The sequence below is a fragment of the Rana temporaria genome, chromosome 9 (genome assembly GCF_905171775.1).
Source record: "Rana temporaria chromosome 9, aRanTem1.1, whole genome shotgun sequence".
In the NCBI taxonomy this organism is placed as follows: domain Eukaryota; kingdom Metazoa; phylum Chordata; class Amphibia; order Anura; family Ranidae; genus Rana; species Rana temporaria.
The window spans coordinates 147,988,881-148,016,874 of NC_053497.1; positions in this window are offsets into that span (position 1 = coordinate 147,988,881).

The window sequence follows — 27,994 nt, forward strand, 5'->3', positions numbered from 1 at the left end:
CTATGGAGCGTCGGATGTCAGCGGGGACATGTCTGCCGACATCCGACCTGATCCGATCCGCTAAAATCAGACGGATGGAGATACGTCACCATCTGTCTATTGCGGATCGGTTCAGGCGAGATCTGATGAAAATGGAAAAGCTGTCCGTTTTCATCAGATCTCTCCATAGGAGACAGCGGCGCTGGACAAGCCTCTCCTCGCTCAATGAGCAGAGAGGGACTTGTCATCCGCAGGCTCAGCGGAAATTTGCGGAGAGATTTCCCGCTGAGCTGGGGGATTGCTGAAAACGGATACATCCCCGTGTGAAAGGGGCCAAGAAGGTACCGTATTTTCCGGCGTATAAGACTGGGCTTATAAGACGACCCCCTAATTTTCCAGGAAAAATGTTGGTTTTGGGATATACTCGCCGTATAAGACTACCCCCTTCCTTCTAGTCTTTCTGGAAGCTGAGGGGTAGCCGGAACAACTGCTAAAAAGAAACAACCGCTGACAGAAACAGGCTTTTTTCAAATCTCACTGTGCCATTACATTATATGCCCCACTGTGCCATTACATGCCCCCACTGTGCCATTACATTACATGCCCCCACTGTGCCATTACATTACATGCTCCCACTGTGCCATTACATTACATGACCCACTGTGCCATTACATTACATGCCCCCACTGTGCCATTACATTACATGCCCCCACTGTGTCATCACTTGCCCCCACAGTGCCATCACTTGCCCCCACTGTGCCATCACTTGCCCCCACTGTGCCATCACTTACCCCCACTTTCCCCCCCACTGTGCCATCACTCACGTTTTGCAGCTTCTGGCTTCCAGGCCGGTGACAGTCTCCGTCTGCTGCGAGCGTCCATGATTTGAAAGCCGCGCATTCTTCTCAGACTGTCCTGTGATAGGCGGAACACAAATCTTCCCAGCAGCGCCTCTGTTCTGTGTTCCGCCTATCACGGATGTCCTCTCGCGGCGGTGTAACGTAAATGACATAAGTTACGCCGCCGCAGAGATGTACCAGAATCTGTCCCTATACTTTCACTGGTGACAGGGGAACTTTAAAGCTCCTAAAACATATTGGGCCAGATTCTGGTACATCGTGCGTATCTCTGCGGCGGTGTAACGTATGTCATTTACGTTTCGCCGCCGCAAGTTTTTCAGGTAAGTGCTTTATTCACAAAGCACTTTCCTGTAAAGTTGCGGCGGCGTAGTGTAGAACACCCGGCGGAATTCTAATTCGGCGGGTAGGGGGCGTGTTTCATTTAAATGAAGCGCGTCCCCGCGCCGAACGAACTGCGCATGCGCCGTCCCTAAAATATCCCAGTGTGCATTGCTCCAAATGACGTCGCAAGGACGTCATTGGTTTCGACCTGAACGTAAATGACGTCCAGTCCCATTCACGGACGACTTACGCAAACTACGTAAGTTTTTAAATTTTCAACGCGGGAACGACGGCCATACTTAACATTGGCTGCGCCTCATATAGCAGGGGCAACTTTACGCCGGGAAAAGCCTAACGTAAACGTTGTAACTTTACTGCTTCGGCCGCGCGTACGTTCGGGAATTTGCGTATCTAGCTAATTTGCATACTCGACGCGGAAATAGACGGAAGCGCCACCTAGCGGGGAAAAAAAAGTGCAGTTACGATCCGACGGTGTAAGAGACTTACGCCTGTCGGATCTAATGGATATCTATGCGTAACTGATTAAGAATCAGTCGCATAGATACGACGGTCCAGATTAGGACTTACGACGGCGTACATGGCGCTGCGCCGTCGTAAGTCCTTTGAGAATCTGGGCCTGTGTCTTATTATCCAAAATTGTTATGATAAAATAAAGATTTCTGTACTCTAAAACCATTGGGTTGGTGCTCTTCTCTCCTTTACCTTCCAGAAAAGCAACTACTCTTTAAAAAAAAAAAAAGTCAAGAGATACACTAAAATGTAAAGGATGTGTAAAGCCAAAAGTTGTTTTAGATTTGGATAGAGTGGGTAAGGGTTGGATCCTATGTCAGGTTTTGCTGACCATCTGCCAATGGAAACTGAAGTATAAAAGAGGATTTCCCCCAGTTTCTCTTATTACCTATTGTGTCGTTGAGACAGGAAACAAAGGAAAAACTCAACAGTTGCGAATGGAGAATAATAGAATAATGCAGGTAGGCAGTAACTTAGCTGCCAACAGTCACAGATTTCCCGCGACATTCCCGGGAAACTGACTGTTGTCCTGTGGAGAGTTTGTCCCGGGGAGGGTCTTGAGAAATACTTGATGTCCCGGGCAGCAGCCAGCCTAGTGTAAAACCCTGCTGCAGCGCCGGGTCAGTAGTGTATGTAGGTTTTATGCTGCCCTAGGCCTGACTAAACTTGTGCACCCCCTAATTAAATATGTCCCACCCCTTCCTGTCAAGGCCACACCCCTTTCTGTTTAAGACCCACCCTGCATTTTTCGAGTGGGGACACTAGTTCTTAGGGCCTGGGGAAGGGGCATTGGATTCCCTTAATTTGCATTGATTTCCTCTCACTTCACGTTTGGCTATGGGGCAGGAAGTGAAGGGAAAACTCTGCAATTGGACAGGGATGGTAAAAAAATTAACTGACAGGGGCCATAACCCTCCTTTACTCTCTCCAAAATGAAAAAAAAAGTGTTGCCTATAGTTCTACTTTAAGCACAAATTTCTGATAATTTCATGGAGAGGACTAAGAAGATATAACCATGCCAGTGGTGCAGCAGAAAATATATAGCACAGTGAGGAAGGTTTGTAGTCCAGGAGGATAGGACAGTCAAAATTAGAAGCAGCTTGCGTTACACTAACAGTGTAGCACTAGCCGGCAGGGACTCTTTCCGTGCTGCCCCCCTGCAAAGTGCTTCTCTAGGCCTAGGCCCATCCAAGCAGAGGTATGGTTCTATCCAGCAGTCTTGGCCCTCTCTGCAGCCTCTTGTGTATGGGAGTACACTTTCTGACCATCTCCTGTATCTGTTTGATGTGATCTGCCTGGGAGGATGGTGTTTGGAGTATCTATCTGCTGATTGTTAAATGTTCTGGCATACACGTATTGCTATTGAGGTGATCTGGGCCTCCTGTCCCTCCATCCCTCTTTATTTCTTTCTCTCTTCTTCCTTCCCTTTCTCTTCCTCCATCCCTCTTTATTTCCTTCTCTCTACTTCCTTCCCTTTCTCTTCCCCCATCCCTCTTTCTTTCCCTCTCTCTCCTTCCTTCCCTTTCTCTTCCTCCATCCCTCTCCCTTCCTTCTTCCTTTTTTTCCCTTTCCTTTCTTTCCTCCTCAGACTCTATTTAACCACACACCCCCTTTAAGCCACACCCAATATTTAGCACAGTTTAAACCATGCCCATTGCTTCGAGAGACGCATATTTCCAGTCCCTCTAGACCAATATTAATAATGTCCTGTCTACAAACTAAAAAAGTGTCCCTAGAGATTTTTTTTAGAATGTCGGCAACTCTGCATTAGTTGGGGCTGAGAAAGGAGACTAGCAAGAATGCAGTATATATTTTGGAGCTGGAGAAAGCACAGGGGAAATTTGCACTTATTTTACTTGCAATGAATTATCCGCGAACAGTGACAAAGCACTAATCTGGTCATATGTCAGGTAAAGCAGTAGTTCCAGACATGGTGGGCTAGATTCAGATAGGTCAGCGGATCTTTAGATCCGCGTAACCTATCTGATTTACGTTACGCCGCCGCATGTTTTTGAGGCAAGTGCTTTATTCAGAAAGCACTTGCCTGTAAGGTTGCGTCGGCGTAGTGTAAATCCCCCGGCCAAATTCAAATTCCCCGCGCCGAACGAACGGCGCATGCGCCGTCCGTAAACTTTCCCATCGTGCATTGCTCCAAATGACGTCGCAAGGACGTCATTGGTTTCGACGTGAGCGTAACTTACGTCCAGCTCTTTTCTGAATCGACTTACGCAAACGACGTAAATTTTCAAAACTCGGCGCGGGAACGACGGCCATACTTAACATAGGATACCCCTCACATAGCAGGGGTAACTATACGCCCGAGAAAGCCGTAAAAAAACGAAACGCCACCTAGCGGCCGGCCTGGAATTGCAGCCTAAGATCCGACGGTGTAAGTCACTTACACCTGTCGGATCTTAGGGATATCTATGCGGAACCTGATTCTATGAATCAGGCGCATAGATATGACCGACGGAACTCAGAGATACGACGGTGTATCAGGAGATACGCCGTCGTATCTCTTTCTGAATCTAGCCCAGGATGTTTAACTACTTTAACACACCCTTCCATGGTAATACACAGGAATCCCCTTAGATACTATCTTTATTCGAATTGCAGATCATTAGTATGGATTGCTCCAATTTAGTGCAATTACTACTTTCAATCTGTTCTACTTCCCTTTAGTCATGTAGACACTAGTTATATCAAATGTACTTGGAGGTAGTAAACTTACTTACAAAAAATCAGCTTTAAAGTGTAAAATCAATTTTGTTCTCCAATACCTGTAATGGCATAGCTAATTGGATGAATGATCAGACTGGGACTGAATGTAACCTGCAGTTTACTAAACAGGTGCATTTAAGAAAGTTTAATTTAAGAAACTTTTTTTGGCCCACAAACACTTGTAAAATATACGGTGTACCAAAACATTTGGAGCCCCTGCCCTATAGCAACAGCGAGACAAGCTGAGAAACACACCTTCAGAAAAACAACTACTTATTATCCTTACAGACCGATTCCTTCACAGTGATGTCCAGGCTAGCCCTGCTAACACAAGTGAGCAGCTGGAGGGATCCCAGGCCTCAGAACAAAGGACGGCTCCACTGGAACAAAAGTACTCTGGTAACAATAGAGGAGGGACTCCCTATAGTAGCAGTGTCTTCTGGGGAAGATGCATGCTATTAGGCTCCTAGTCATGATAGTGGAGGGCCTCTCACTTGGTTTCAGATTTGCCCAGCTACCTCTCCCTCATCAGGTGTGGTCTCTCTGAGCTGTGAAGGATGGGGGGGAAAAAAGCCCATCTTCCTAAGGCATGTCCAAAACTCAGGGAGTTGGGCTTAGAGAGTTAAAGTAGAACTATAGGTAAAACTTTATTTTATATATTGTTTCCCATTTTGTGACATCAGATTAACTTCATCAGGAGATACTTATTACTATATATAATCAGCCATTATGCAATGGCCTCCAGAAAGCAAAGCAATGGGTTGTTCTGACTGAGGAGCCATGGGAAACTGAGGAGCCATGGGAAACTGAGGAGCCATGGGAAACTGAGGAGCCATGGGGAACTGAGGAGCCATGGGGAACTGAGGAGCCATGGGGAACTGAGGAGCCATGGGGAACTGAGGAGCCATGGGGAACTGAGGAGCCATGGGGAACTGAGGAGCCATGGGGAACTGAGGAGCTATGGGGAACTGAGGAGCCATGGGGAACTGAGGAGCCATGGGGAACTGAGGAGCCATGGGGAACTGAGGAGCCATGGGGAACTGAGGAGCCATGGGGAACTGAGGAGCTATGGGGAACTGAGGAGCCATGGGGAACTGAGGAGCTATGGGGAACTGAGGAGCTATGGGGAACTGAGGAGCTATGGGGAACTGAGGAGCCATGGGGAACTGAGGAGCCATGGGGAACTGAGGAGCTATGGGGAACTGAGGAGCTATGGGGAACTGAGGAGCCATGGGGAACTGAGGAGCTATGGGGAACTGAGGACCCCCACACACTAAGGGACAGGCACAAAGGAGAGAGAAAGCAAGAAGCACAGTAAGGGCCTGTTCACACTTGACTAAATTTCTAATGCTTAACAAATGGTCCTACAGCGTTAGTATGGGCGTTAGACTCGCATTAATGAGCTTTAGTGTGGCATTTTAAAAGCGTTAACGATGAGCTAAAAATGCTCTCCAAATGCCCTATGGGCAGTTTTAAAGTGTTTGATGAGTGTTAAAGCACGTCAAAACTGCTCCACAAATGCCTATTCCATTACAGGAAATAAACTAATCTTAACGCCCACGCAAACTTCCTGCCAGAGCGTTTGTAATGTGTTACCATAGACTTGAATGGGAGATGTTAAAAGGCTTCAAACGGCTCCTGACTCGACATGAGGCTTCAATTCTGAAGCAATGCTACGCCAACGCTTCATGCTTTGATAATGTGGACAGCACTATGCGCTGTCCATTGTATCATTTGCATAGATATTTGAGGGGTGTTTTTAACGCCTGCTTTCAATGCCAGTGTGAACTTAGCCTAAACCACGGCCTTCGATCCTAGGTGACTGTGCTTCCCCCCTGTCACCAACTAAATGGCATGCGCTGTTGCAGAAAGGCATAGGTTAAAAAAAAAAGTGTAGTTCAGTATACTACCTGTGGTAATGAAATAGTACAGTGGAACCTCGGATTGCAAGTAACGAGGTTAACGAGCATTTCGCAATACGAGCACTGTATTTTTTAAAATCCTAACTCGGTTTGCAAGTGTTGTCTCGCAAAACAAGCAGGATTCAAGCCAAAATGGTGTGCAATATTGCGTTAGGCCTGAGGTGGGGGGCGCGGGAGCCGAGCAGTTCGGAAATGATCGGAAAGACTCGGAAATATCCGTTCCCGAGCCTTTCCGAGGTTTGCCAAGGTCAGCCAAGCTGTCCTTGGGCCTTTTCGTGTGTGTTCACGAGGCTCTGCGGTGCCCCCCACCTCTGCCCGCATGTGGTATTGCATGCCATTGAAGTCAATGCGGAACAAATTATTTTAGTTTCCATTGAATTCAATGGGGAAACTCGCTTTGATATGCGAGTACTTTGGATTACGAGCATTCTCCTGGAACGGATTATGCTCGTAATCCGAGGTTCCACTGTACTTTAAGGGCTAGATTATTGTCCAGCGGCGTATCTTTGCGGCGGTGTAACGTATCCGATTTACGTTACGCCTCTGCAACTTAGACGGGCAAGTGCTGTATTCTCAAAGCAAGTTGCGGCGGCATAGCGTAAATCGGCCGGCGTAAGCCCACCTAATTCAAATTTGGAATAGGGGGGCGTGTTTTATGTAAATGTTCTGTGACCCGACGTGATTGACGTTTTTCACGAACGGCGCATGCGCCGTCCGTGGAAATCTCCCAATGTGCATTGCTCCTAATACGCCGCAAGGACGTATTGGTTTTGACGTGAACGTAAATTACGTCCAGCCCCATTCACGGACGAGTTACGCAAACAACGTAAAATTTTCAAATTTCGTCGCGGGAACGTCGGCCATACTTAACATTGGTACGCCGCACTTACGCCACCATATAGCAGGGGTAACTATACGCCGGGAAAAGCCTAACGTAAACAGCGTAACTTTACTGCGTCGGCCGGGCGTACGTTCGTGAATTCGCGTATCTATCTGATTTACATATTTCGACGCGTAAATCAGCGTACGCGCCCCTAGCGGCCAGCGTAAATATGCAGTTACGATCCGACGGCGTAAGAGACTTACGCCTGTCGGATCTAATAGATATCTATGCGTAACTGATTCTAAGAATCAGGCGCATAGATACGATGGCGTATCCAAATTTTAATTCGTTGGGCAGGGATGGCCGGATGTACCAGGTTTAGCCCCTCCTAAATTAGTGATGGATAGGCTACTACAGCTGTGAATGCTGCTATTATTGACTCCACTGGTATTTTGCTTTACGTTGAACACACCTAAAGCAAACTGTTTAAAAGCAGGATAATTGTTAGAGAATGTTTGGTAATCTCCAAGATGTTGTTCAATGGATAACACTTATTCTGACTCTGATTGTTGTGAAGCGATTTATCCCTTGTGAGACCTCTATGCCTGGCCTGTATAAGCAGATATAATCACTGAGGACAATCCTTATCAGATAGATTGAACTCACCAATACCGATTCTATTCACAGAAGTTGCTTTAATCCAACACATCAGAATACATCAGATGACAGGTGTACAGGACACCGGGGGTGGGTCCTGGACGGGTGCTATACGGCACCACTGTTTGGACTATGGTCCATTTAAATAGAGGTAGGAGGTTCAGGGGGTCACCCAAAAGTGGGTGAAAAGTTCCAGGCAGGCGCTAATTCAGAGAGGACTGGCTCGCAGTCTTCTCTATCTTAATAAAGTAGTTTGGGGCCTGGAATTTTGGAGGCTCCAAAGTGTTATTTGGGTGGGATGGAGCCTCCACTCCTAAACCCTGGAAGCCAGCGCACAAGGGGTTAAAATCTCACAGACAACCACCCATTAAAGCAGGAAGTGATGCTGGAGGGAGTGAGTGAGTTGGGAGAGTGCACCTGTGAGGACAAGATGGAAGTCTGCTAGCTGCTCAGAGAGGACTTTTGAGTAGTTTGGAAGTGAAGCTGTGTCTGCAGGGAAGGTCTGGAGGACTTCTTACTAAAAACGTATGTGCCTTTCTTTTGGTTGTTTTTTTCTGAAGAAAGACTTTTTCCTATTTTATGCTGGAAACAAGCAGGACTTTTGTTGTGACGTTTTGGATGCTGAAGAAAAGCTTTATTTTGTTTTGTTTGGTCACCAATAAAGACCCTTTGCTTTACTGACACGGTTTTACGCACTTGTCTCGCGGAGCTTAAAGACCCCCAAAGTTTACACAGGTTACAGCAGATGAACAGGTTGTAGTATTGTGCGGTCAAAAGATGATACTGTCTGTAGCTTACTATGCAGAATACATGTGCCCTTGTTACATGTGGCCTGTAAGCAGTCTCCATAGACAGGAAATACCAAAACTCAGGAAGAAGGGTGGAGCATTACACAGAAAGGAAGTGTGTCATAGATCAAACAAAAGAAATACAGAACTGTGAATTACCACAAAAGGTCATTAGATGGCAGCATGTAAACTAAAAATAACATAGAAAATGGTTGAGAAACAATATGTATATACTGTATATATAACAAATCTATGCCCAACACTCATTTTACTTACCAGCTCAATGGACACCCCTATTGCACCATTTTGTATACATGCACTGCTACAAGACATATTGGGTTGGATTCTCTGACTAATTCTTCTTTGTGACTTGTTTAACAAAGTAAGATTGTATATCCTACACCAGCCCTCAAAATTTCCACTCGCCTGCTAGCATTTGGCGAGTGGATTTAAGCTGGGGGCGAGTGATGACAGGGCTGCATGACCAATGTCCCTTCAATCTGTGCCTACACATAGAGCCCCGATGCGATTGGCGGCCGAAGAGGAAAGGTGCATCCTCGGGAAAAGTAGTCTGGTGAGCCGCGCACAGGCAGAGCAGTACACAGGTGCTCTCCTTACAATTCTCATTAAGCCATGGGACCTAACAGTATGACCTCTCTGAGCCTGCCCCCCTTCCCCCCGACCAATGTAGCTGGAGAGCAGAGAGCAGGAAGTAATGAGTCAGGTGGAGGATTGCGAAAATTACCACTCCGGGTGTCCCAGGTAGGCAGTGCAGCGCTCACTGAAAGTTGCCCTGACATGAGAGTGGCAGCCTTCCAGTTTATGCAGTTTTCTTCTCCTTGTGCTCTATGTAAGTGTCCAGCAGTTCAGCCTGAGCACTGTGAGCAGACTGGTCTCAATGTGTGCTGTGCGGTGTCAATGTGCGCTGTGCTATGGTGTCAACGGCTGTGCAGTTGTGTGGATCTCGGCGCTTGATTGTATTCCCTCCCACTGTGCTGCAGCTTCTCTCCTCACTGCCAGCCTGAATAAAAGGGGGAAGTGGGGACATGCAAGTGTGGAGCCGCACACGCAGGCTCCTGATGATGAGATGAATAGGAGAGGGAGAGAGAGGATGGATGGATGGGAGTTGCAGAGGAGACAGCAAGAGAATGGGGAAGAGATCCAGTTCTAGTGCCCTGTCCCTCTGGTCTGCCCCCAGTGCCCTGTCCCTCTGGTCTGACGCCAGTGCCCTGTCCCATTTTGTTAAAGTTGTTTTTGGTAATATTTAATTGTGTAACTTGATTCTGCATAAAACATTTAACAGTGTCATTCCATGAGATAATCTACGAGGGCGTGTTTAGGGGCGCAATTAGGCGTGGAGCAGTGTATGAATTAGGTGGGGCAACTGGAGGCGAGTAACTCTTGAGGTCTGGCTAATAGCTCAGGGCTTGAAATTTTGAGCCCTGTCCTACACAATAGATGTACGAGGTATCATGCGTTTTTCTTTCCTGACCTTTATTATCAATAAAAAAGTTTGGATTAAAAAATAAAATATGAATTCAGATACTTGCATACGCAATATAAGATGAACAGTACAATTTATAGATCAGAACCAAAAAGAGGGACAACTGAGGAGGAAAGAGGGACAGGGGGATTTGGTTCCCAAAAAGGATTTCTCTCCAAATGGGGAACCTTTAGAACACATGATAAGGACTGTTGCAATAAAGAGGGCATGTGATTTGCACAGTGTGTATGTCTTAGGCTGGAATCACATCTATGCATTTTTAGTGCTTTTTGCATTTTGCAGATTTGCACTACAGAACGCGTTCCATAGGAAACCATATTGAAATGGACTGTAGTGCAAAAAAAAAAAACAAAAGCACTAAAAATGCATTGGTGTGATTCCAGCTGTAGGGAGATCTGGCTTGGTTTTGCAAGAGAGACCTTTTGTCAAGTAGCCCAGCCTGGCTGGAACCTGGCCAGACTGGGAACCCTGTCAGGGAGGTTAGTCAAATGACAAGTGGCTTGTCAGCTATCTTGGGCATGTAGAAGGTGAGCTGGAGGATCAACTCCCTGTCAATGACGTTAGTCAGCTCGTGCAAGTCGGTGACCAGAATAATCCAGACGTCAGTGTGTAACCCTACCTAGACAAGATTTCCCATCCTGTTCCATGCACCTGCTAAAAATAAACAAACCATTATATTGTCTGCTAAGGTAGATCCCCACTTACAAGAGAGACACACATACCAATATAGGACATTTATAGTAGTTTCCTTAAACAAATATACCGTATGTACTATGTATAGCTACAACAGTGATTTTGAAGTTTTTTTATTTCTGCAGTGGACCTGAAGAAAAAAAAATAAGATTCCCATTACCCTGTCAACCCTGCTTTCTTAGGACCTGCTCACACTGTACCATTGCAACGCAAGCGCTGCAACATACTAAAATGTGTGCACATGGTCCTAATGTTAACTCTGCATGGTTTTGCAACACAATGTGGGAAATATGGGCGGTCTGATTCTCTTATCATTCTAAAATGTTGTGTGGGGTGTTCAGGGCTGCTGTTAGAAATCACGGGGCCCTGTACAGCCTACCTGGCAGGGCCCCCCAATATATCAAAACAATATTTTCACAAAAAATATACTAAAATAATTATTAGCAGACACAAACATAAAATAGAACCTGTGTGAATTAACCCTTTTTTAATTGTTTTCTTATTTTTGTTATTTAAATGCATATTTTTTAAAAAAATGTATACAATTAAAAAATGTTTTATTATTATTATTTTTTTTACAATTTATTTATTTACAGGAAATGGAAGCTGGCAGTGCCACGGGAGGGGGGGGGCAGCACAGTGACAGTGGGGCACACTGGGGGGGGATCAGAAGTGAGCAGAACATGGAGGGGGATTGGTGCGGGGGAAGCAATTGCAGGAACGATGCCCTGTGTCTGTGTCTCTCCCTGCAGCAGCTGAAACTGGCGGGAGGGAGAGAAACTGTCTTTCAGCTGCTGCAGAGAGCATCTTTCTGTAATTGGCCCTCCACCCAACCACACCGATTCCTACTGCTGTTGGGCCCCCCTGTGTGCTCGGGCCCCCTACAGGAGGGCTGGTGGTCCCCCCCTATCAGCGGCCCTGGGGGTGTTTAATAGTAAGTGCAGCATACTGTGTTACACTGTGCTCTGAAAATCTCAAATAAAATCCACTGAATTACTGATTACTAGGTGTGAATGGGCTCTAAGTTCACACTAATGCTTTTTTTGATGCATTTTGCATTTTGCAGAAATGCAGGGACATTTTTTAACATGGTTTCCTATGGAACATGTTCACATCAATGCTTTTTTGTGCCTCTGCGTTTTTGGAAAAGCTCAGGAACTTTTTTCCTGCAAAAAGCAGCGTTTTGCATGTAATAGAATTCAATGGACCCGCATCCAAAACGCAAGTACCGCGATTTTGCCGCGATTTGCGTTTTGCCTTAGGCCTGATTCACACCTATGCAGGTTGCAGTTTGCATATTGATCCATTGAAGTCTATGGAACCAAAAAAATGAAAAAAATTCTTAACCCTTCCCATAAACCATGTTATATAGACTGTAGTGAGTTTCTGCAAAACTGAAAATGCATTAAAAAAATGCATAGGTGTGAACTAGACCTTAAGAGATAAGTTCAACTTTGGAGCATGTTCCACCCGTTTGTAGGCGTACCACCCGTACTAGCTGTCACTTTTTGAAACAACGCAGCCATGCTTCCATTCATTTACAGAGCTCTGCTTATGAATGAACTACAAGTCCTGACATCCTTTGACGCTGTCGGCTTGTAGTGCTCAATGAATGCTGTTGAGCACTGTGTTAGTCCATGGAGTCTTCCTGTCAGTGTACAACTGCTTGGTCGTATGATGTACGGGCAGATAGCTCACACTGACAGTCTGCAGGAGACATTCATGATATCAATCTGATGATCACTGGTGCAATGCTTTGCAGGCTCCTAAAAAAAAAAAAAAAATATTCACTTTTTTTTACTTGCAAAAAATTAAATTTAAAAATGTGATTTAAAAAAAAGTGATTTTATCCTTTAAATGTGAACTCCAGACAAACAGCTAAAAACAATACATATATGGGAGCCATTTTACCTTCAAAAAGGATTTGTATTTCTGTGCATCCAGTCATGGGATTTACACAGCTCTGATTCACAGTGCAGTCCTATCTAGCAGAAATTAAAAACATGCTTTTTCTCTGCTGCAGTTTCACTTTGACTTGCATGCTTTCTTTTTCACCTGTGACTGGACTGTGAAGGGAGAAGCAGCACCTTGATAAGCTCTTCCCCATGTCACCCTGATTTCTTCTCCCATCAGCATTTTCCTTGCACTACAAACACACATGACTTGCTCTTTGCTTTGCTGCTGCCTCCACCTGCAAAACGTTCTACTATACAGGGATGGCAAGAGGCTAAAACTAGGTCATATTCAGGTACTAGCACTCATAAAAAAATACCTGTATTAAAGCGGTTGTATACCTCCTAAACCTGTACGGTTTATGAGATGTTGACCCTGCATGCAGCTGCTGACGTCAGCGGCGCATGCACTCTGCAGGTCCGGTAATCCTGCCGGAACGATAAGGCTTACCTGTAGCTACCCCAGATATCTCCTAAAACTGCACAGTTTAGGAGAAATCACTTGTCCCCCTGCATGTGCCGATGTTATCAAACAAACCGCGATACCCGGAAGTAACCCCCGGGAGTGATGACGCTGGCCGGAGGGGGGTACGGGGACCACTGCTGGGGCTTCCATCTAAGGTAAGTGATTCATAATGAGCTACAGTAAAACCTTGGTTTGAGAGCAACTTGGTTTGAGATAATTTTGCACGATTTTTTATAAATTTTGACTTGATATACATGCGATGTCTTGATATACAAGTAGTGCCATGTCACAACTGAGTATAAAAGAGAAGAGAGGCGCCTCTTAGTGTAGAAATATGGTTACATTTAATGAAGGTACAACATTTAGCAACATATTGCTACACATAGAGGCGCCTCTCTTCTCTTTTATGCCCCGTACACACCATCACTTTATGTGATGAAAAAAAACGACACTTTCTGTGAAGTAAAAAATGACGTTTTTGAAACTTAAATTTTCAAAGACGAAGTTGCCTACACACCATCGTTTTTCTCACAATGATCTTGCAAAGTGAGGTTACGTTCCACCACGTTTTACCATTGAAGCTTGCTTCATAAGTAGCTTCTGGGCATGCGTGGATGAAAAAACGTCTTAGAAAACGACGTTTTTTGCTACACACGGTCAATTTCTGTGAAGTAAAAAGTGCACTTTTGAAAAACGACACATAAAATTGAAGCATGCTTGAATTTTTTTTGGTCGTTTTTTACAAGACATAAAACGACGTTTTCCCCCACACACAGTCAATTAAAGTGACGTTTTTAAAAACGTCATTTTTTTTCATCACATAAAGTGATGGTGTGTACGCGGCATTATACTCTGTAGCTCCTGATGGATTTTGCTTCTAATCTCCTTGTGGAGGCTTCCACTTGTGGATGGACATTTTATGGTTACACAGCCTATCACATTGCTATAATCTTTTTATATGGATGATAAACTGAAGGACGTATGAATAAATGGTTGTGGTACGAATCATTTGAGTTTCCATTATTTCTTATGGGGAAATTTGGTTTGAAATACAAGTGCTTTGGATTACAAGCATGTTTCTGGAACAAATTCTGCTCGCAATCCAAGGTTTTACTGTAGTATGCTATGCACACTAGCTCATTATGCCTCATTATTTTTGTAGTGCCCCCTTTACTTTCAGTAAGGGCACTACGCTAAAGTTAGTGGAAGAATGAGAGAGATAAGTTGCTCTCATTCTTAATTTGTTAAATTTGGCTGGCGCCAAATCTGGATTGTTCTGTGGGTCAGTCTGCGTTTTAGGGATGCGGTTCCATCCCTGGGTGGCAGGTGGCGCCAGAGAGGTCCAGACGGAGCCGCTTCTTCCTAGCAGCCAATTAGAGGAGTTTTCCCTCGCGGGGCATGCTAGGGAGGAGTATTTCTGTGGCGAAGGCCGTTGTTCTGGGTTCTTCGCGGGTTTCTGGTTCCAGGTGCGGCACCCACCTTTAGGGTGTGCGCACATCGCGGGCCCCGTCACTATGGCCTACCTGGCCTGGGGTTGCGCGCTATGCGGAGTTCCAGACTCTGGGCCCTCCTGGTCTGCAGCAACTGATGCTACCAAGGGGCCCCAGTGACTTACTGGGTCCCCACTTCTACTGAGGAGATCCCAGGCTGTATGCCATTCGGTGGGGGAACGGCTTGAGGAGAACCCGGAGGCAGGTTATCCAAAAGGGCTTGAACGAACCATCAGGGATCTGGTGACCGGAACATTGACAGGTACACTTGCACTGTCAACCGGTGACCCTGACGTGATTTACTGAGAGGATTCGCTCTGCTGTTCAACCTAAATCTCGCACTGGGCCTGTGGCAGAGGCCCCAATATTCAATCAGAGCCAAGTCTCTGGCAGAGGCTTGTTCCTCCCAGCAACCTTAAGTGACACCTCGGCTGCCAGGCCTGTGGCAGAGGTCTTTCCGGGGGTACTTCACCCACTCTGGCTGGAGTGGCGACGCATTGATGCAACTACAGAGAGCAGGATTGCTTTCCTTCTATCCAAGCCTGATACCGCAAAGTTCCTTTACCTCATCAACCTTTCCTGTCCATTTCAAGTTGATATTGGTCGTGTTGGGCCAAGAAATAAAGCATTCAGAAAAACCTTATCTGCTGATTGGACATTCAATTTCTGCTCTACTCACTACCTTCACCCCTAGACATCACATAGAGGTAACTTAATACGCCGATCCCAAAACAATCAGCGGCTCCTGAGGGGGTAGCGCAACATTTTATTTTTTTACAACCACTTTAAGCAACCTGCTACATAAAAAAAATAAAAAATATGTATGTAGTACAATTTCTTAGCGTGTGCACCGACATGATTACGGCTCATTCAGATGCCAAATTAGTGTCGTCTTCCATGCAGAGTCACTAGCAGATGCATTGACCTCCGAGCTGCCTGCAGACAGAGGCTCTGCGTACTCGCTCCTGCCTGCATGTCAAACTTTGACGTTTGTTTGTGTCTGTGCTGCGTATGCAGTCATTTCTATTGGCTGCCTGCATGCAGATCCGAGGTGAATGCCTGAATGAGTCCTTAGAAACAATATATTTTTTCTTGTCTGTGCATTTGGGCTGCACATGGAAATAACTGCCAGCATAACCCAACGTAGATCATGTGAATGGGCCCTATAACAATTAGTTATATCTATTGGTAGCACTGACACCCAACACTCTTCTCGGAACTTCTTCAGTGAACAATGAATGTTAATGAATGTTAATCACGCTATTGTCCTGATTCCTACCCCTGAGGGGCTAACTTTCCAGTAGACCTTACCATGCCACCAGTGGGGGAGAGGAATCAAAAATTGCTATGCCTGCAAGTTCTGCAACAGAAATTCATTAGCATACTCAACATTACATCCACACCTTAAATATCCCTAGGGAACTCTATTGAGAAGATCTTTGTGCTTGAGTTCCAGGGTCTAGGTCACCTGCTGTGACCATTGTGAGGGGTTCCTACTTTCCACACTGGATCGTTTATTTGTTTTTAACATTATGCAGAATGTAAGAGGAATTGCTGGAACCTCCAGACCCCCAACACCCCCCCCCCCAGGTGCACAGGAACAGAGTTGGGAATAATGGCAGATAGATCTCACGGTTGACATTTCCAATACAGACAAGAAGCCCACCAGACTCCTAGAAGCAAATAATCACTTTTTACGTGGAATGCCCATTACAGTAATAACAGGTTAAGTTGGATAAACTTTAGAGTATAACAACTGTAACCATCTGATTAATGAGTTGTTACTGCTAAGCGATTTATGGGTGCTACCAACCCATGACTAAGTCACGTGCCGAGTGACGCAACGCGTGGGGGAGGAGCCTAGTGACGCGATCGACGGGAGATCCGTCCGAATATGGAGATCGCAAACACTGAGCGGCACTTTTGCCTCCTGAAGCTGTTTCTTGATCTGGGGTTTCGTGAGTGCAATCACCGTATTGCTTATCCTGCTTTTTTCCCGTTTTATACAGTTTTGCACTATGTCTTGTTTCTCTCTCCTTGCATGAGCTGGTTTTATCCTGGACGAATGGAAGGTCAGGTGTTGAAGTACATCATACACTGATAACAGCAAAGGTCTAGTTCCCTCGTTCCTTATTCAAGCCTATATACAGGGATTTCTTCTGTTTAAAGATTAATGTTGCCAATAGTGTGACACTATTGTTTTTGTCCTTTTATGTATATTAGGAACTTGTCATCTTTATATATTTTTTTCTATTTATATATTTTTTTCTCTTATTTGCACACTGATTGATACCTCCTAACGATTAGGGTGTGGACTAGGTATCATTGGCACTAATTGTATTTACAGCAGCAAATGTTGATATCAGCGCAACACCTAATGTTTTAAATTTTCACTATTGGTTTTGTACACCTTTGTGTATGCAGCTATATCATTTGGTTATTTTTGTTGTGTAGTTTTTTCCGGTGATTGATATAAGTAGTAGCGCTGTAGTACCACTTGTTTCTTTTACCAATAATGGTACAATCCTTGTCATCTTGATTTTGGTATACCACTTAAAGCGGTGGTTCACCCTCCTTAACAACAATGCAGCATAAAATCCGGCATAGTAGCGCGAGCTACACTATGCCGGTCTTAATTTTTTTATCCCCGTACTCACGGTTATATCGTAGATAGACGATTCCGTCTGCCGCGGGGAATGGGCGTTCCTAGCAAGAGGGAGGGTGATTGACGGCCGGCTCTGGCACGTCACGCTCCCCGAAGACAGCCGGAGTAGGTCTCGGCTCTTCACGGCGCCTGCGCACAGGCTATGCGCAGGCGCCGTGAAGAGCCAAGCCTATTTCGGCTATTTCCGGAGAAGCGTGACGTGCCACGGCCGGCCGTCAATCACCTTCCCTGTCCATAGGAACGCCCATTCCCCGGAATCTTCGATGTACGCTATAACAGTGAGTACGGGGGAAAAAAAAATAAGACCGGCATAGTGTAGCTCGCGCTACTATGCCGGATTTAATGCTAGAGGGAAATTTTTTTTTTTTTTTTTTTTTATATAGGGTGAACCCCCGCTTTAAGTCGGCCATAGGCAGTTCAGCAGGTACCGGCCGTTATTTGAACCATGTATGGGCAGGCTGAATGTACCCAAGTTGATCAATCAACTTGGGTACAACCAGCCTGACAGATTTTACATGCAATTGTTACTAGTGGCTGTTATAGCCACTAGCAATATTTACTGTTCTCCCTGTGGGGATGACCCCCCCCCCCCCCCCCCCTCACCCACAGAGAACACAATGGCTCTGGAGAGGTTGCAGAGAAGAAAATTGCTCCATCTATGACCGGCCTTCCTCACAAGCACACAGCCAGAGAAGTATTGGGAAACCATACACACAAGTATAAAAATAGAATACAAGCAATATAGCGAGTAATGTTCTTAAAAATATTTTTTATTGTCAGTCTGCAGACATTGTAATTTTTCTAAAGCTTACATTACAGTATGGGCACATCTATAATACATTTGCTGGCAAATCTGCCAGTGGGCTTTTTTGTATATCAGTTGGTCCCTTCTGAAATTTGCAGCTCATTAGTCTTTAGATGTGGTGAATGTATAAGTGTACTTTCACACTGGGGCAGCAGCAGGTCCGTTAGCGGTAAAGAGTCGCTAGTTTTTCTTTCAATAGATTTTTATTTTTCAAATAAAGGATACAAGTACAGTATGACCAAAGGTTGGGTCTACATCATCATAACATTCAACGAACAAGGCATAATGTCAGCAACAAGGGCTCAATTGATTTCATAATGCCCAATTGTGGGCTGATTAAAGGAAGCAAACAAGCTTGCTGACAGGGGAAAGGGAGGAAAATAAGTGAATATAGTGGTCTCTCGCTCGGGGGAGTCTTACCTGTCCCGGGCACCCCTAATTGGATCATTCTGTGCCCCGGCCAGGCCCCCCTCCCAATCTGCCCCCTTCAAAAAAAGTATTCGTAAAAAAATGAGTGGGTTCGAATTTGACTTCAGTGCACCTCTGGCTCGTACTCACAAAATAAATTAGGCCTATAGTGTTGCCAAATTGTCTTTATGAAAAACCGAATATAGAACATTACCCTCTAGTCATACAACTATCTTAAAATAATAAAAGGTAGGAAAGAGAAAGAGAGGTGGGGGAAAGAAAAAAAAGAAAGGAATAGGAGCATGTGCCCAACTAGAACTGGAGGATGCACATTGCACAGGGTGTACCCCCGTCACCAAAGATATACCACAGTGGGACACCCATGGTTCCCACACGGCTTCAAATTTTTGTTTCGTATTTGATAGGATGCTGGCCAGCTTCTCCTGCGCCATGATCAGTGCTCAAGTCCTGCGGGAACATGTGGGAACGGAGTTCCTGCACTTTTTTCACAGCAGGAACTCAGTTCCCTTTGCAGGACTATAGCAGCCGAGAGCAGCCGAGCCGCCCGAGCCAATCCTTCACTAAGCGGCGATGCCCAGCTCGAGTCACTGTCAGGGGCAGGCGAACCTTAGTAATCCTTTATGTTACTGGCCGATTTCTGTATATGGATTTATCAGGTAGTGTGTGGGTATTCCATCACTTCCTCGATGCTGCAATGTCTCCTGGGAGCTTTTGTCATTGTTCCCAGGAGACATTGCGGAGGCCGGCCGCGAGTTATGCAGTTTAGTAATTATGCATATGAGCGTATCATTTTTTTTTTTTTTGGTGGGGGGGTGGATCTTGGGTGGGAGTTCCCACACTTTTTTCCCCAGGACTTGACCCCTGGCCATGATCCACGAAATCTTGCGGTTTACCGCTTCAATGGAAACCCTGGGTTGTTTCCAAGCCCTAGCGATGGTAATTTTAGCCCCGAGGAGCATAAATAGGATCAGCTTCTGTTTGGGCTTGGATATACCCGGAACCCGAGCATTTAGGAGAGCAACAGATGCTGACCTGGGGACCGAGCATTCAGTGACTGTATAGATGAGGTTAAAAAACCTCCTCCAGACTGGTCTAATTCTGGGACATTCCCACCAAAAAGAGTCGCTAGTTTTATCCGCGCTTTTCGCCCGCTAGCAGGACGCTTTTAACCCCTGTTAGCGGCGGAAGAACGAGTTAATAGCGCTTGTGTTGCGGCACTTCCAAAAGGCGCTTTTCATTAATTTCAATGGGCAAGGGTGGTGTAGGTGTGCTGTATACATCTGCTGCTTGCAGGACTTTTTTTCCCATCCCGCAAGTGCACTGCCCCAGTGTAAAAAGAAAGTTTTCAGGCACTTTACAGGCGCTATCTATGGAGGAGCAGTGATGTTATTCTACAACTGGGCTACATCCCCTTATCACCACATCATTGGGGGGTTATTTCTGTGGAGCCAGCCTACTGTACTATTTATTGTTTTTTCATTATCAGAAAAACCCCTTTGTCCTAGAGAGGGAAGATTGTGCCAACCATTACTCAGATGCACTGGCACTTGCTCTCATGGAAAAATAATCTGACAGAAGGTTTAACTTTTATTTTCTACAGGGTGTGGGGTTCAGCTTCAAGCGGAGAGGTTGCAGAGAGGTATTCTATGCACCAAGTAGGTTTAACTGCTTGCTGACCGTATATACGGCAGCAAGACGGCTCGGCTGCGCAAGATCGTACTAGGTACATGATCTTACACTTTGGTGTACGGGTGCGCACGAGCCGCCGTTGACCCCGCCATGATTAAACACAGCAGATGTCGATTAGCACAGGTGCCGGTCAATGGATTACTGCTGGCACCTGGCGAATGTCATGAATTTACATTGGACAGAGAGCCCTGCCTATGTAAACAAGGCAGAGTCCTGTCCTGTTAGTGGGGAAGTAATAGATTTTCTTTCCAAAGCAAGGAATAAAATCCATTACTTCCCCTATTAAAACCACACCGATTGCCCCAGATGTTTAACCCCTTCCCAGCCAGTGCCATTAGTACAGCGACAGTGCATATTTTAAGCACTAATCACTGTATTAGCCTCGCTGGTTGCCGCACAAAGTGTCAGAGTTCGAATGTCTGCCGCAATATTGCATCCCTGCTATAAGTCGCTGATCACCACCATTACTAGTAAAACAAAATTCCAGTATACATCCCATAGTTTGTAGACTATAACTTTTGAGCAAACCAATCTATATACACTTATTGCGATTTATTTTAATTTTTTTAACAAAAACATGTAGCAGAATACATATTGGCCTAAATTTCTGAAGAAATGTGTTATTTTTTTTTTTTTTTTAGGACATGTGTTCTAGCAGAAAGTAAAACAAAATGATGGTCTTTTTTTTTTGTTATAGCACAACAAATTAAAAACGCAGCGGTGATCAAATACCACCAAAAGAAAGCTTTATTTGTGGGTGGAGGACATAAATAAAAGCAGTGTTGTATTGCACAAAATGGCCTGGTCATGAAGGGGGGGGGGTAAATCTTTCAAAGGTCAAGTGGTTAAGGGCTTTTCGCCTAGGTTTATTGGTCAGAGTTTACAGCAAAACAAGAAGATTCCCTAGCAGGAGTAAGAATCACAATCCAAAACAAACATCCAGCAGAAATCTGTTATTAAGCCTCCTGGCTAATAAATAGACCTCATTAGGTCTGCTTCAGACATGTTTGTTACCTCACAGCTTGCTTGCATAACTTCCCAGCAACCAACCATAAACACACAGGCAAATCATACCCCAGCTAGGGAACAAGGAGTGGTCAGTAATTAACTTCCTGCATCCTGCTACAAATCTTCCACTGTCACCCATTTACCTCATGCCATTTACCTCATGAACCGCAAAAATCTATGCGGCAGATATACCTACAACTGACAGGGCTGTTTGTCACAAGTGATATACCATTTTTACACCGGTATGAAATAACCCTTGTACCCAGAAATAGCAAAACTAGAAGAGTTTACCCCTTAGAAGACGGGGGGCATTACACTGGTGTGCAGTTATGTTGGAACAGGAAGGGGCCATCCCCAAACTGTTCCCACAATGTTGGGTATGTATGCTGACGGCCTGACGCCTTAGGAGTTCCCTTCACTGGAACTAAGGGGGAAAGCCCAACCCCTGCAGTACAAACCCCACTTAATCCCCCTCCACCAAATGATTTGGACAAGTGCACAAATCACAGTCCATAAAGACATGGATGAGCGAGTTTGGGGTGGAGGAACTTGACTGGCCTGCATAGAGTCCTGACTTCAAACCGATAGAACACCTTTGGGATGAGTTAAAGCGGAGACTGCGAGCCAGGCCCCCTCTTCCACATCAGTGCCTGACCTCACTGTCAGCCAACAAACGCGAACGTAGTGACGTACTACAAGGAATTTCAGCTCTTGAGCGCCACCCTTTGGGCTCCTTCTGCTAATTTCATGCTTGGTGAGCATTGATTCTAGCATGCCGTATTTGTACTTTAAAATTTTGTGTGATGGACTTGGAAGTTGGACAACAATTGTCTGAAGGAGTGTACTAACGGTAAGATTTTAGGCCAACATTCTGATCGTGTGTACGAGGCTTTAGGCTGCTTTCACACTGAGGCGCTATTGCGCTAAAAAAAGCGCCTGCAAAGCGCCCTGAAAAAGCCGCTTCTTTATACCCAGCGTGAAAGCCTGAGGGCTTTCACACTGGAGCGTTGCGCTGGCAGGACGGTAAAAGTCCTGCCAGTCGCATCTATGAGGCGCTGTATATATACCGCTCCTACAGCGCCCCTGCCCATCAAAATCAATGGGGCAGAGCCTCCATACAGCCTGCAAAGCAGCGTGTTTAACCCCTTTTTGTCCACTAGTGGGGGTTAAAACCGCCCCGCCAGCAGCCGAAAATCGTGGCAAAAATTATGGTAAAGCGCAGCTAAAAATATTGGCACTTTACTGCCAACTCCCGACGCCTTAGTGTGAAAGTACCCCAAGACTTGAATGATATTAAAGTTCATGTGTGTGTAAATGCAGGTGTCCCAATACTTTTGGTAATGTATAGCTGGATTCAGATAGCTTTACGCTGGCGTATAGGTAGATACGCCAAAGTAACTCTGAATCTACTCCGTCCTAAATTTAAGCGTATTCTGGAAATCAGATACGCTTAAATTAGGCTAAGATACGAGCGGCGTAAGTCTCCTACGCCGTCGTATCTTAGGGTGCAATATTTACGCTGGCCGCTAGGTGGCGCTTCCGTTCAGCGTGGAATATGCAAATGACTAGATACACCGATTCAGAAACGTACGAGCGCCCGGCGCATTTTTTTTACGTCGTTTACGTATGGCTTTTTCCGGCGTAAAGTTAGTCGAACAAATAGCTGGCCTAGCCAATGTTAAGTATGGCCGTCGTTCCCGCGTCAAAATTTGAAATTTTTACATCGTTAGCATAAGTCGTCCGTGAATGGGGCTGGACGTAATTTACGTTCACGTCGAAACCAATACGTCCTTGCGGCGTACTTTGGAGCAATGCACACTGGGATATGTACACGGACGGCGGGTCACCAATCATTTACATAAAACACGCCCCCCTCATCCTCATTTGAATTAGGCGTTCTTACGCCGGCCCCATTTACGCTACGCCACCGTAACTTAGGAGGCAAGTGCTTTGTGAATACTGACTTACGGCGGCGTAGCGTAAATACGATACGCTACGCCGCCTCAAAGATGCGCCCGGCTACCTGAATCTAGCTAATAGTGTAGTGTAGTGTAGTGTAATAGAACTTTATTTTTAAACAGACAATATCTACAATTAGTCATTTATTGATAGTCATTTTATAGTCTTGCATGTTTCTACATGAGACAATGTAAAGTGTTTGTAGATAATACATGTCGGGGTGTACAATGGACTTTGTTGTCCTTAGAAAACTGGAAGTGTTGGTGGTGGCAGCAAAAGCTTTAATTCTTGTTGATTGGTTCCAAACAAATGTAAATGGTATCAACAAAAGAAGAGAAGATTGCGAGATTTGTATGTAAATGTTTTACTACTTTATCTGATTGTTATATACCAAAACCAGCTGCCTTCAATTACTCTGTTATTTGTATGGAAATTAATAAAAAAAATACATTCTTTAAAGCGGAGGTTCACTCTCATAAGAGAATGTATCTAATAAAGACCGCCACACTTAATACATTTAACCACTTCCAGACCTTAGGTGTTTTTCAGATTTGGTGTTTGCAAGACTAAAACATTTTTTTCTGCTAGAAAATTACTTAAAACCCCCAAACATTATATATTTTTTTTCCTAACACCCTAGAGAATAAAATAGTGGTCATTCCAATACTTTTTGTCACACCGTATTTGCGCAGCGGTCTTACAAGCGCACTTTTTTTGGAAAACATTCACTTTTTTGAATTAAAAAATAAGACAACAATAAATTTGGCCCAATTTTTAAAAAAAATTGTGAAAGATAATGTTACGCCGAGTAAAATGATACCCAACATGTCACGCTTAAAAATTGCGCCCGCTCGTGGCATGGCGTCAAACTTTTACCCTTAAAAATCTCGATAGGCGATGTTTAAAAAATTCTAGAGATTGCATTTTTTGAGCTACAGAGTAGGCCTAGGGCTAGAATTATTGCTCTCGCTCTAACGATCGCGGTGATACCTCACTTGTGTGATTTGAACACCGTTTTCATAAGCGGGCGCTACTCGCGTATGCGTTCGCTTCTGCGCGCGAGCTCGTCGGGACGGGGCGCTTTATATATTTATTTGTTTTTTATTTGATTTTAAAATGGCTTGGTACAACAGGCAGATATTTAAACAGATAGCAATATTACAGCATACGAGCCAAGAAAGGAAAATTAAACAAAAAAAAACGACCAATTACAGACAATACTAATCATATTCTCAGCTTGTATAGCCGAAGGTGCCTGGTGCCTGGTGCCTGCTATATCTCCTAGCCATATGTCTATGGGGCGCTTTAAAAATTTTTTTTGGTTTTCTTATTTATTTTATTACTTTTTACACTGAAAATTTTTTTTTATCACTTTTATTCCTATTATAATGAATGTAAACATCCCTTGTAATAGAAAAAAGCATGACAGGTCCTCTTAAATATGAGATCTGGGGTCAAAAAGACCTCAGATCTCATATTTAGACTAAAATGCAAAAAAAAAAAAAAAATTTTGAAACTGTCATTTTTTCAAATAACAAAAAAAAAAATTGTCTCTTTAAGAGGCTGGGCGGGACTGACGTTTTGACGTCACTTCCGCCCAGCAGAGCTATGGGGACGGGCGAAGGAGATTTTTCCTTCAGTCTCGTCCCCAGTCACCAGCCGAACGGTCCCGATCGCCTCCGCCGCTACCAACGGCTACGGTAAGCGGCGGAGGGCGCGGGAGAGCGGCGGGAGGGGGGGGCCCTCTCCCGCCACCGATAACGGCGATCTCGCGGAGACCGCCGTTATCGTGTACCAGACCGCGCACACTAAAGATCGATACCTCGGTTGTGGCAGCAGCTGCTGCCGTTACCGAGGTATCAATCTTTAAAAATAGGACGCACATCGTCGTGCGCAGGTCTGGAAGTGGTTAAAGTCCGCTGTTAATTTTTTTTTAAACGATTACAGTACCTTTTATTATCCTGGTAATACCAGGCACTTCCGGGTATCCCTCCCGCGGGAGTGGGCGTGTCATTAATTTCCAAGCGCCCCAATGTCTCCTGGGAGCACAGCGTCACGCTTCCCAGGAGACGAGTGATAAGACAGATTCACTAAATATCGTGGGATTTTAGTCATCACGTGACCCATGAAGCAGGTCACGTGATGATGGCAGATCGAATTCCCGGAAGCATTTGCTTGTGGGCTTCACGCTGCCCACAAGCAAAATGGAAACAGTATGAACAACAGTTTATAAAGTCAGATTTTATGCCTACGGAGATTGCGGGGCAGTAGCGACATTAAAGATGTGAGTACTATTTTTTTAACAGTACAACAGTTTAAGGAACAAAAAAAATAAAAAAAACGTTAGGACCGCGGGACCCCCGCTTTCATGAAAACATTTATGAAAAAATAAATAAAGCGAAGATTGCTAAAATCCTTGCTATGAATAAGGTTTACCTAGAACAGGGCATGATGAGACTTGTAGTTTCGCAACAGCTGGAGGGCTGCCAGTTTGAGACGCCCTGACCTAGAGGATTTTTTAAAGTATATTTTCAAACGAACAGGATGATATTTAGTTTGTTTAACCTCTTATGCCCCGGACCATTTTGGTGGTCAAAGACCAGGCCACTTTTTGCGATTCGGCACTGCTTCGCTTTAACTGACAATTGCGCCATCGTGCAACGTTGCTCCCAAACAATATTAACGTCCTTTTTTTCCCCCACAAATAGAGCTTTCTTTTGGTAGTATTTGATCACCTCTGCGGTTTTAATTTTTTGTGCTATAAACAAAGTGTGTACATTTTTTTAAAAATTAAATATTTTTTACTTTTTGCTATTATAAATATCACCAAAAAACATATACATTTTTTTTTCAGGCCGATACGTATTCTTTTACATATTTTTGGTAAAAAAAAAACGCAATAAGCGTTTATTGATTAGTCTGCGCAAAGGTTATAGCTTCTACAAAATAGGGGACTGTTTTATGGAATTTTCATTAATATTTTTTTTTTTACTAGTTATGGCGGATATCAGCGATTTTTATTTTTTATTTATACAAAATAGAAGACTGGCCCACAAGGACCACAGCAAGTAAACAGTACAACAGTTGTCATATGGAGGCACACATACAAAACATGGCAGTTACATAAGAAAAGTTTTGCGAGAGCTCTTAAGCTGTCTGTGGAGACACCTCTCCCGGCTGGGTGTAGCAGCGCACGGCACAAAAGGCTATGTGCCACCCGTCCCGCATCTCCGCCCCCAGTTCAAAAGCCGGCACCCCATCCCATTCCGTGTTCTTGTGGTATCTTTCTGCGGCCGGGAACTATAGAGCCGTGTGCCAGTCCTCTACCATTTCCATTTTCTAAGTGTAGTAGAGTATAGGAAAACAGAAGTAGAAATCTGGGTGCTGCTCAGTGAGCAGTCCAGAGACAAAGAGGGGAGAGATAGAAAAATAAAAGAGTAGAGGGAGAAGAGTAGTATAAGGGTAGGTATTTAAGTGGAGGATAAGGAAGTGAGAGGGGGGGGGGGGGGGAGGTTCGCGAGCATGGACCAGCATCTCTGTCCGTCGGTTCCTTTTACCGTGGCGGCCTTTGCCGTCAGGGTTGCATGTCCAGGTGGGGGGGCAGGCTCTGATCAGGGGGTGGCGGTAGTTCTCCTCTAAGGGCCTGGCCCTCTTCGGAGTACTTAAATATTGCCCATAATTGCCAGGTCTGGGAGTAGAGTTCACCCCTATCTTGCTTTGACAGGACTAGATCCTCCATCCGCCCGATCTCATCCACCTTCCGTAACCACATGGCCACTGTCGGTGGGTTGGAGGATTTCCAGCACAGGGGGACACAGGCCTTGGCTGCGTCTAGCAGGTGGCGCACCACCGACTTTTTGTATACACGCGCTGGGGTAGAGGTTGCATGGAGCAGGAAGTACGCTGGGTCATCTGGGACCTCGCGCTCCGTGAATCTTTGTGTAATTCGCCTTACTCCCTCCCAGAATGGTCTGAGGAGTGGGCAAGACCAAAAGATATGTAATAGTGTCCCCCTGTCTGATCGGCACCTCCAGCATAGGTCCGATGTGTCCGGAAACAGTTTGTGCAATAGGTCTGGTGTTCTGTACCACCTTGTCAGCAGTTTGTAATTGGTCTCCTGGACCTTGGTGCAAATTGATGATTTATGTGTAAATGTGAGTATCTGCTGTCTCTTAGCGGGTGTTAGCTGATAGCCCAAGTCATGTTCCCATCTGTCAAGGCTAGGAATCTGATACCCTTCTACGGGGGTCACCAGTAGCGTATGTAGTAAGGACAGGGCGTGGGGTAACGCCCCTGACTCCTCGCACATCTCCTCCAAAGTCGTAAGAGTCTGCCCGGCGGGTGGTGGGGGGATGGTTCTGAGGAAGTGGTCCAGCTGGCTGGCTCTCATAAAGTCCAGCTGATATTGACGAGACTGGTCCATTAGCTGGGTTGACGACTTCCATCGACCCATCTCACTGAAGTGTGAGGCTTGAAAAGTCCCCGACTCGCGGAGCGCAACAAATTTGGCGTCTCTAAGTCCCGGTGTAAAGTTTGGGCTGCCCAGAATTGGGCGTAGCGGTGAGGTCTCCGTTGCTAGGCGGTACTGCTCCAACAGCCTCGCGCACACCCTGGTAGTATTCCCTATCAGTGGATGGTGTTGTACGTCTGTTTGTTGTAGGGCACGGCACCACGGAGCACGTTGTAGCATAATGCCACTTTGTGCCTGCTCTAATTGTGGCCAAAGTTTCAG